Source organism: Hemitrygon akajei, chromosome 2, assembly GCF_048418815.1.
Source record: "Hemitrygon akajei chromosome 2, sHemAka1.3, whole genome shotgun sequence".
NCBI classification, from domain to species: domain Eukaryota; kingdom Metazoa; phylum Chordata; class Chondrichthyes; order Myliobatiformes; family Dasyatidae; genus Hemitrygon; species Hemitrygon akajei.
The window spans coordinates 207,026,267-207,034,261 of record NC_133125.1 but is presented as its reverse complement, the minus strand read 5'-3'; positions in this window follow the sequence as shown (position 1 = coordinate 207,034,261).

The window sequence follows — 7,995 nt, the reverse complement described above, 5'->3', positions numbered from 1 at the left end:
GTACATTCTCAACCTCTCGTTGCTATGGTGCGAAGTTTCCACCTGCTTCAAAAGGGCAACAATTATACCAGTGCCCAAGAAGAGTAGTGTGAGCTGCCTTAATGACTATCGTCCAGTAGCACTCACATCGACAGTGACTGAGTGGTTGGTCGTGGCTAGATTCAACTCCTATCTCAGCAAGGACCTGGACCTGCTGTAATTTGCCTGTCGCCACAATAGGTCTACAGCACCCACAATCTCAATGGCTCTCCACATGGCCTTGGATCACCCGGACAATACAAATACCTCTGTCAGAATGCTGTTCATTCACTGTAGCTCAGCGTTTAACACCATCATTCCTACGGTCCTGATCAATAAGCTACGGAACCTGAGTCTCTGTATCTCCCTCTGCATCTGGATCATTGACTTCCAAACTGGAAGATCACAATATGTGCGGATTGGTAATAATATCTCCACCTCGCTGACGATCAATGCTGGCACACAACAGGGACGTGTGCTCACCCACAGCTCTACTTTCTCTGTGTGGCTGGGTAAAGCTCAAATGCCATCTGTGAATTTGCTGATGATAGAACCATTGTTGGTAGGATCTCAGGTGGTGACGAGAGGGAGTACAGGAGAGAGATATTCCAGCTAGTTGAGTGGAGTTATAGCAACAACCTTGCACTCAACGTCAGTAAGACCAAAGAGCTGATTGTGGACTTCAGAAAGGGTAGGACGAGGGAACATGAACCAATCCTCATAGAGGGATCAGAAGTGGAGAGAGTGAGCAATTGGTTCCTGGGTGTCGAGATCTCAGAAGATTTAATCTGGTCTAACCAGAACAGGAGCTATTTTTCATTGGGATTTTGAGGAGATTTGGTTTGTCATCTAAACCAGTTGAAAACTTCTATAGATGTACCATGGAGAGCATTCTGACGGGCTGCATCACTGTCTGGTTTGGGGACGGTATGACTGCATGGGATCAAAAGCAGCTACATAAAGTTGTAGAATTAGTCAGCTCCATCTTGGCTACTAGCCTCCATGGTATTCAAAACATTTTCAAGGAGCGGTGTCTCAGAAAGGCAGCGTCCATCATTATGGACCCCCATCACCCAGGACATGTCCTCTTCTCCTTGTTACCATCAGGAAGGAGGTACAGAAGCATGAGGGCACACACTCAGTGATTCAGGAACAGTTTCTGCCCCTCTCCCATTCGATTCCTAAATGGACACTGACCCTGTGAACACCACCTCAACTTTTTAATATAATTGCTTTTGCACAATTTTTAATCTCGTCAATATTATCTGGATAGACAGGGTCTGATTAGGAATAGTCAGCATGGATTTGTGTGCGGAAGGTCATGTTTGACTAATCTTATTGAATTTTTTGAAGAGGTTACGAAGAAAGTTGACGAGGGTAAAGCAGTGGATGTTGTCTATATGGACTTCAGTAAAGCCTTTGACAAGGTTCCGCACAGAAGGTTATTTAGGAAGATTCAATCGTTAGGTATTGATATTGAAGTAGTAAAATGGATTCAACAGTGGCTGGATGGGAGATACCAGAGAGTAATGGTGGATAACTGTTTGTCAGGTTGGAGGCCGGTGACTAGTGGTGTGCCTCAGGGATCTGTACTGGGTCCAATGTTGTTTGTCATATACATTAATGATCTGGATGATGGGGTGGTAAATTGGATTAGTAAGTATGCAGATGATACTAAGGTAGGTGGTGTTGTGGATAATGAAGTAGGTTTTCAAAGCTTGCAGAGAGATTTAGGCCAGTTACAAGAGTGGGCTGAACGATGGCAGATGGAGTTTAATGCTGATAAGTGTGAGGTCCTACATTTTGGTAGGAATAATCCAAATAGGACATACATTGTAAATGGTAGGGCATTGAAGAATGCAGTAGAACAGAGTGATCTAGGAATAATGGTGCATAGTTCCCTGAAGGTGGAATCTCATGTGGATAGGGTGGTGACGAAAGCTTTTGGTATGCTGGCCTTTATGAATCAGAGCATTGAGTATAGGAGTTGGGATGTAATGTTAAAATTGTACAAGGCAGTGGTAAGGCCAAATTTGGAGTGTTGTGTACAGTTCTGGTCACCGAATTATAGGAAAGATATCAACAAAATAGAGAGAGTACAGAGAAGATTTACTAGAATGTTACCTGGGCTTCAGCACCTAAGTTACAGGGAAAGGCTGAACAAGTTAGTTCTTTATTCTTTGGAGTGTAGAAGGTTGAGGGGGGACTTGATAGAGGAATTTAAAATTATGAGGGGGTTAGATAGAGTTGATGTGGTTAGGCATTTTCCACTGAGAGTAGGGGAGATTGAAACAAGAGGACATGATCTGAGAATTAGGGGACAAAAGTTTAAGGGTAACACGAGGGGGAATTTCTTTACTCAGAGAGTGGTAGCTGTGTGGAACGAGCTTCCAGTAGAAATGGTAGAGGCAGGTTCGGTATTGTCATTTAAAGTAAAATTGGATAGGAATATGGACAGGAAAGGAATGGAGGGTTATGGCATGAGTGCAGGTCGGTGGGATTAGGTGAAAGTAAGCGTTCAGCGTGGACTAGAAGGGCCGAGATGACCTGTTCCCGTGCTATAATTGTTATACGGTTTTTTGGTTATACGTATACTGTAATTGATTTACTTATTTATTTACTTATTAGTTTTTGTTCTTCTGTATGATCTATTGCATTGAACTGCTGCTGCTAAGTTAACAATTTCACAACACATGCCGGTGATAATAAACCTGATTTGATTCTGATTCCTTCCTCGGTTTAGCGATCTGTCTGTGTATGAGTGGGCCACAAGTACCTCATTTCGACTTTCTTCTGGGCAGTCGGTGGGCAGTTAATGTTGGCCCAGCTACCAATGCCCACATTCCAGCCGAGTTACAGCATTGTGTTCTGCTCTTCCTGCAGTACCGGTTCCCGGCAGCAGGTGGGGATCCTGCACCGTGAAACGAGAAACAAGGGGAAATCCGCAGTGCTGGAAATTGTTAACCTCTCCCTGTCCCAGTGTGGAGCACCTTCCTGCTTCAAATTATCCTCCATCGTCCCTGTACCAAATGAGACCAAGGTAACAAGCCCGAACGACTAACGTCCTGTTGCACTCACCTCATGATAAGCAAATGCTTTGAGAGTTTGGTCAAGGACTACATCTGCAGCTTGCTACCACCCACACCGGACCCCCTACAATTCACAACCGATCAACAGATGATGCAATAGCCACTGCTCGACATACCGTCCTTACATATCTGGAGAAGAATGATGCTTATGTGAGAATGCTGTTCTTGGACTACAGCATTCAACACAATTCCCTCCAGGCTCGACAGGCAGCTCAGAAACCTCTGCCTTGTGCATCTGGATCCTGGACTTCCTGTCAGATCGCCAGCAGTTCCCTCACCTCCACCCCTCCGACTCTCAACACACGAGCTCCTCAGGGCTGTGTCGACACCCACAGCTCCAATCTGCTGATTAAATTTGCTGACGACACGACATTGATTGGCCTTATCTCAAACAATAGCGAGGTGGCCTACAGGGTAGGAGTCATCTCTCTGACACAGTGGTGTCAAGAAAACAACCTCTCCCTCAATGTCACAAAAACAAAGGAGCAGACGGTTGAGGATTCGGCAGAGAGTGGTGCCGACAGCCCAGCACATCCGTACTTGTGAACTTCCCATGATTCAGGACATTTACAAGGACAGGTGTGTAAAAAGGGCCCGTAGGATCACTGGGGACACAAGTCACCCTGACCACAATCTAATCCAGCTGCCACCATCCGGGAAGCGGTACCACAGCATAAACCCCAGGACCAACAGGCTCCAGTGCAGCTTCTCCCATCGGGCCATCAAACATCACACTGACTGTTCTGTTCATTATAAATTACTATGATTGCACATTGAGACGGAGATTTTTACTCCACATGTATGTGAAGGATGTAAGAAATAAAGTCATTTCAATTCAATCCGAGCAACACACACAAAATGCTGGAGAAACTCAGCAGGACAGGCAGCATCTACGAAAAAAAGTACAGTCGACATTTCGGGCCGAGACTCTTCAGCAGGACTGGAGAAAAAAACATGAGGAATCAGTCAAAAGGTGGTGGGGGGTCGGGGGGAGAAACACGAGGTGATGGGTGAAACCGGAAGCTGGGAAGTTGATTGGGTGAAAGAGATACAGGACTGGAGAAGGGTGAGTTCTATAGGAGAGAACGGGAGGCCATGGAAGAAAAGTGGGAGGAGCACCAGAGGGAGGCGATGGGCAGGCGAGGAGATGAAGTGAGGGAGGGAAAATGGGCACGGGGAATGGTGAAGGAGGGGTGGCCATTACTGGAAGTTCGATAAATCGATGTTCATGCCATCAGGTTGGAGGCTACCCAGACGGAATATAAGATATTGCTCCTCCAACTGAGTGTGGCCTCATCGCGACAGTAGAGGAGGCCCTCGATGGACATATGGGAATAGGCAGTGGAATTTAAATGGGCGGCTACTGGGAGATCCTGCTTTTTCTGGTGAAGCAGACTCCTAATCTATGTCGGGTCTCACCGATGTACAGGCCACACCAGAGGCACCAAACACAGTGTATGACCCCACCTGACACACAGGTGAAGTGTCGCCCCACCTGGAAGTGCCAGGAGGGAGTTCAGTGGGAAGGGACGAATGGACGTGAGTCGTGTAGGGAGTGATCCCTGCTGAAAGCAGAAAGTGGGGGAGAGGGAAAGATGTGCTTGGTGGTGGGATCCTGTTGGAGACGGTGGAAATTACAGAAATTATTAAGAGTGAGGACAAGTTCCGTTAGACGGAGGAGAGTGGTGGTGGAAGGGAACTGGTTGGGACGGGTGTCCAGAAAGAAAGAGAGAGCTCTGAGACCTTCCTGCTGGTGGATGAAGGTGTACAGGGACTGGACATCCACAGTGAAAATAAGATGCTCGGGGCCAGGGAACGTGAAATCATTGAAAGATCCAGAGTGTGCAAAGTCACTGAGGGTTCACTCCATCCTGTGACAGTGACCCCTGACCCTCAACTCCTCAGACAGGGGAAACATCCTCCCTGCATCCTGTCTGTTGAGCCCTGAACGATTTTGCACTTCCCCGAGATCTCCTCTCATTCTTCTAAACAGGAGAATGTTATGTTCTCTGAGAACATACAACAGTACAGCACAGGCACAGAAACTGAAATTTCTGATGTGGACTGTGAAGTTTGTCTAAAGTTACAACAGGACCTCAATCAACTGGGAATATGGGCAAAGGAATGGCAGAAAGAATTCAAAATAGAAATGGGCAAAGTGACAACAGTACATTACAGCACAGGAACAGGCACAGAAACTGAAATTTTCGGAATATACACAGTGAATGTCAGGGCCCTGGGGAGTGTTGTAGAATAGAAACACCCAGGGGAACAAGTACATAGTTCCTGAGAGTAGAGACACAGGTAGATGGTGTAGTGAAGAAGGGGTCTGGTACACTGGCCTTCATCGATCGGGGATTAAGTACATGAGATGGTTTGTCGTGTTACAGCTGTACAAGACATTGGGGAGACCACACTCAGAGTACTGGGTGCAGTTCTGGTCACCGAGCTGTACAAAGGATGACATTCAGCTGGAATGTGTGCAGACAAGATTCACTGGAATGTTACCGGGGCTCAAGGGCTTCAGGAGAATCTGGATCGACCTGGACTGTTTTCCTGATGCAAAGGAGACTGAGGGTTGACATTATTGTGATTGATGAAATCCTGCAGGGCAGTGATGAGGTCGATGGTCACAGTCTTTCCCCAGGGGAGGGGAGTCTAAAACTAGAGGATATAGAGTTAAGCTCAGAGGGTAAAGATTAGCAGGGGACCTGAGTGGCAAATTTTCCACACAGTCAGTGGTCGGTAAATGGGATGAGCTGCCGGAGGAAATGGTAGAGGCCGATAGAATTGAAACATTTTTAGGACATTTGGATTGAAAACGTTTAGAGGAATGCTGGCCAAATGCTGTCAAGTGGGACGTGCTGAAGAAGCCACCTTGGTTGTCAGGGACATGTTACGTCGAAGGGCCGGTGTGTGTGCTGTCACCTCCATTAGTCTCATTAGGAAGAGTGGGACCTCACATCAGAGCAGGGCTGTACAGGGGGGAAGTCAGGAAGTTTTCCTGCATCCGTGTTTGAGTAATCCCAGTGTATCCAACACCTCACAATCTTCTGCTGCATCAAGATCCCCCATTTCAGTGTCGAAGATATTTGCCTGACAATTTAAATAATCGATATTTAATCACCTTTCCACCCTCCTGCTTTACACCTCTATTTATTCCCCGGACCCTTCTATCCTCCCTCTGGTCAGTCTGTACACTGCTCTGAAGAACATCAGAAACAGAAGCAAGGAGGCCATTCAGCCCCTCACACCTGCTCTCCCATTAGACATGATCAATACCACTTCCCTGTGCTCATGCTGTTTCTACTGATTCACTTTGTATCCAAAACTCTATCCACGTCTCTCCTCAACATAGTTAATGTGTAAATGTGCAGAGCCCTGTTAGATTGTGAGCTGTGTAAATACATTTATTCACCTCTGAATGGTCGTCCCCTCACTGTGTCTCCTCATCCTGACACCCCCGTTACCAGAAACATCATCCCTGCATCAACCTGGGGAGCCTGGAGTAAATCTCAGACTCTCTCTCTGTCTCCATCATACACAAATACACACAGGGGGCTTCACCATTTACATTTCTCCATTGCGTCAATGACCAACACAGTCTGCCCGAGGATTGTGCTGGGATCAGCCTGCATGTGTTGCCACACTTCCGGCTCCAAAATATCATGTCCACGTCTCTCTCCCCTTCACCGTACCTCTCTGGGTAGTTCCAACCTGAGCATCGATGTCTCTAATGGTCCACTCCCCTCTCCTATCACATTCCTCCTTCTTTATCCCCCTTCCAGATGAAATTACACTGCACTCCCATTTTTTCTTCAATCAGATGCTGGAAGAACTAAAACAAAACAGAAATTACTTGAAACCCACAACAGAGCAGGCAGTGTTTGAATCAATTCCGGGAGAGGTCACCGACGTGGAACGTGAAACCTGTTCCTCTCTCCACAGATCCTGACCAACCTGTGTGTTTTTCCAGCATTTCCTGCATATAAACTGGGTCCAAAACTGAATATCTGATTCAAAGTAGAGATCCGGACTCTATTTGCCTCGTAAATTAGAGGAACAGCTCCCCATTTTCCGTCAGGGTGATTGGCAACCTGGCAGCATCAACATCGAACTTTCAAACTTCTGGAAGTCGTTCCCTGTCACTTTTCCTGTTTAATTGTCTCTCTCCTCCTGCTCCACCAGCCCCATCACCCTCTCTCTTTCCCCTCCTTCCCCACCCTCTCCATCTGTCCATCACCCACACACTCCCCTCCACCCTCTCCATCTGCCCATCACCCACACACTCCTCCCCACCCTCTCCATCTACCCATCAACCACACACTCCTCCCCCACCCTCTCCATCTACCCATCCCCCACACTCCTCCCCACCCTCTCCATCTGCTCATCACCCTCACACTCCTCCCCACCTCTCCATCTGCCCATCACCCACACATTCCTCCCCACCCTCTCCATCTGCCAATCACCCACACCCTCCTCCCCACCCTCTCCATCTGCTCATCACCCTCACACTCCTCCCCACCTCTCCATCTACCCATCCCCCACTCTCCTCCCCACCCTCTCCATCTGCCGATCACCCACTCTCCTCCTGACCCTCTCCATCTGCCCATCTCCCACACACTCCTCCCCACCTCCCTCCCTTTACTCCGGGGTCACTTTCCCCTCCTGTCAGATTCCAAAATCTTCAGCCCTTTGTCACTGACAGCTCTCACCTCCCAATTTCTGACACATTTCCACCCGTCCCTCATCTATCACCCCTCCCTCAGGTATTACCCCTCACCTGGATCCACCCCTCACCTGCCCATTTCCCTCCATAGATGTTGCCTGACACGGTGGGAGACCCAGGCGCTTTGTGTGTTACCACCACAACATGTCCCGTGTTACC